Genomic DNA, 3660 nt, shown 5'->3' with positions numbered 1-3660 from the left:
TAGCATGGCCTTCTTCTTCTCTCCTAGCCCATTTATCTTACAGATAGTGCCTCTCCGGGACCCTGAAATAACTAAATGGCCAGACGGGTTCACTAACCCTAGACTGGTGACCCGTCGAGGCAATTACAGGAACCTGCTTGCTTTTCTGTACAATGAGAACTCAGTCAAATATGTAAAGCCAATAGGACTGTTTGGGGAAATCCAGAGGTGAGCAGACCCCGGGGATAATCACCTCCCCTGTGCTCCACCCCGTTCCCACTGGAGCTGCTGGCTCAGGTCACTGCCTGCCCACCCACCCAACCCACCCACCCACCCACTCACTCACCCACTCACTCCTCACCTTCCAGTTTCCCGGCCTCAGCCCTGTAAGTCAGGAGGCCTCTCCCCCGCCCCAGCCCTGCTCACTCAGCCCTCCAGCTGTTTCACTTCTTACTAAGGCCAGGGGTCAAATGGAGGGCCTTGTGAATTCTGGTAGGCATTCTACTACTGAGAAATTCCCTTGATCCCAAATTTAAATTATTTTACATAAATATGATTTACAATAGACTAAAGTCCCAACGCTAGGACTTCTCTGTCTCCTCACCTGCCATTTGGGAGGTGGTGTCAGTGAGGACAACTGACAGCCTCAGCCAGTGACTACAGGCCTCCTATACATCTCAAGATGAGCAGAAGGATTTTCTCCGCCTGCTGTGCAGCTGGTGGAAGCCCTGGCTCTGAGACTGTTCATGGGTGACACCCAGACCAAAGCAGGGTTGCAGAAGCCTCACGGACAGTCTAGTGTACCTGTGTCCGTGCCTGTGGTCCCTATGGTGGCAAGCACATCCTGGGCTGAAACCATTCCCATCTTAGAGTGACCTGCGGCACACAGCTGGTCCAGGAGAAGGAGGAAGGAAGGGCGAGACAGCAGATGGCCCCAGAGGAACTTGCTGCCAGGGTTTATGGGGTGTGGACTTGGGGAGGAGGCTGGGAGAGGGTACACAAGGCAAATTGAGGAACCTAAGAAAGCCAGGAGGTAAACACTGGAGGGCCATGGAGGGGGAAGTTACTGGAGGCCCAGGGTACAAAGCCTATGGGCTGGGTCCCCCGATTCCATCTGGAGGGGCTGAGAAAGGAGGACCCAGCGACAGAAAGGTAGTGGGAAAAGGCTCAGGAAGGGAGTACCAAGAGGCCTGGAGCCCAAGAACCTAGCAGGAAGCCAGGTTTAAGTGCTCGGGATTATAGGAATGTATGTGGGACCGGCCAGGAACACAGTCCAAAGAGCTCTGAGTGTCGGGGGCTGACATCATCTAAGTTACTTTCTGCAAGTCATGGCAGGAAGCCTAGCTGAAGGCGGGGCCAACCCCCGAGGCTGGCAAGGGCTTCTGTGATGAGGAGTCCACAGAGCCCCACATGCCCAGGAAAGGCAGGATCCCACACCTGAGCAGCCTCCTGCTGTCTGAGGACCCCTTCCCTCCTTCCTGCCTTTAGATCTGAGGGGACCAAGAAAACAGGAACCAAGCAGGAGGGTCTCCCTTGCCTTGCAAACCTGAACAACAGAACCAAGAACCCAACCCCTCGACCTCCAGTGACCACTCCCTCAAATCCCTTTTGCTTACATTTGATCCTCAAAGCGCCCCTCTCCCAAAGTCACCCGAGCCACCCCAGGCTTTGAGCTCTGGACCAGCAGGGCCTGCCACATCATGGGGCTCAGCTGACCTGAGGTCCTTGTTTGAGTCAGTCAACAAATATTTACCAAGAGCCTCACAGGCCCCAGAGTGACCTTTAGAGAACAAACTGTGAAGTCACCCACTTGGGAACTACCTCCTGCCAGAGCTCCTGTGGGCTCAGCGATCTAGAGTACACAGGGCAGAAACCCCTCCCCCACAGGTCAAGTTCATGGGGGACGGATTTAGAGCTAGGGCCAAGAGGCTCCCTGAGAGGTGACTTTGTGGCCCTGGCCTGCGCGAGTGGAGGATAAAGGTGGACAGGGTGACACTGGGTGAGACTTGTTTCCATAAAAACAATATGCTTCCGGGTTTGTGGAATATGGGGGGAGCCGAGCCCCACCCCACCGCCCAGTCACACAGGAGACAGACTCTAGGTCCTTTGCTCAGGCAGCTGCAAGGCCAGGAGATCGGTGAGGCAGGCTTCCTGCCAGCACACAGTGACCGTGCAGTTTCCTGATCAGCAGGCACGGTTCAGGGCTCCGTGTGAAAAAGCCCAGGCTGAGGAGGTCTCTGGCACCAGGAAAAGTCCAAGGGAACCTGAGGCTACAGCCCAGGAACTGGATCCCTGGAGGATGGCGGGGCGGGGCGGGGGAGGGGGGCGGCTGGAGTTCCAGAATACCCCTGTGGGGACAGCGGTGCTGGCCTGGCCTTTGGGGCACACCTGGAACTGCTTGGTTCTTTCCCACTAGTCCAAAACTTTTTGTAGAAAATCCCGCGTCCCTTCCCTGAGTTGTGCCTGTGTTTGCAATCAAAAGGGCTAAGCTAACTTCCGAAGAAGAAAGAGGCCAATGGGGACTGCCATAGCCTTGAGAAAGGCTTGGGTGTCACAAAAAGAACACCTTTTTGCTCCTTCCCCTCTAACCCAGAATTCCCATAGCTGGCTGGGAAGGCCCTTGGTAAAGCCACCTGCAGAAATAGGGCGGACTCAGCAGCCGGGCACCACTCAACCCCACCCACAGGCTTGTTTACCACAGTCTCCAGAACAGCCTATTTTCTACTGGGGAAACTGGCTGGCTGCTGCTGCCGTGGCTGCCCCGCCCTTGTCCTTCAGCTGGTGGAGGTCATCTCCACAGAGGAAGCTCGCAGAACCCTAGCTGTCCCCTAGAAAGGATGGTCACAGCCCTGGCCCCCAAGGCCCCCTCATCTCTCCCCTCAAATACATTCTCGTCCCAAGAAAAACTGTCCTTGTAGACCAGGAGCCCCTGAACCTGCCACTGCCCTTGGGGACTGGGGATAGTTGCTGGACCTCTCCTGTTTATTTGTGGCCAAACAACCGGGCGTTTATAACCCTGGTTTGTGACACCAATTAGTCCTAGGCTACACATTCAAAAATAAGTCTTAAAGATTGTTCCTGGGACGGAGTGTGTGAGGGACATTTAGAGACCAGAGGTAAAGAAGACATCGTGGGCTCTGGAAATGGCTGAACAAATCACCTCAGAGACAGAAAGAGCTGTCCCACAGCCTGGGCCTGCAAAGCAGCGGGGAAGCCTCTCCCACTGGTTTCCAACCGCCTCCCAGTTTTCTAGAACACTTTGTCAAGCAACTCCCTGTTCTTTAAGGCAGTCGCCACCCCCCATCACCCACGCCTGGAAATGCTGCCAGGATGAAGCAGAAGAGACAAAGGCAGACATGGTGGGAAAGTTGCAGCACTGGAAAGGTTGAGGCAGGAGGATTGTCGTGATTTCCAGGCTAGTATAGGCAACAATGTCTGAAATTAAGAAAAAAAGGGGGGAATAAATCAATAAAAGACTGATAGGAAAGTCCTTGGGGAAGGGCTCTGGTGGTGCGGAGCAGGCTCAGCAGGCACAGGAGACGTTACAAGCCAGCACTTGCCACATAATCTCCCTTTATGCTGCTGGTCATGTGAGGGTCACCGGTTTTCCGGGAACAGGGAGTGCAGTCTAGGCCCAGCCACGCCGGCGGATTCCATCTGCCGGAGGCAGAACATTCTCCG

This window comes from Microtus ochrogaster, chromosome 8 (genome assembly GCF_000317375.1).
Source record: "Microtus ochrogaster isolate Prairie Vole_2 chromosome 8, MicOch1.0, whole genome shotgun sequence".
NCBI lineage: Eukaryota > Metazoa > Chordata > Mammalia > Rodentia > Cricetidae > Microtus > Microtus ochrogaster.
This window is presented reverse-complemented; position numbering follows the sequence as displayed.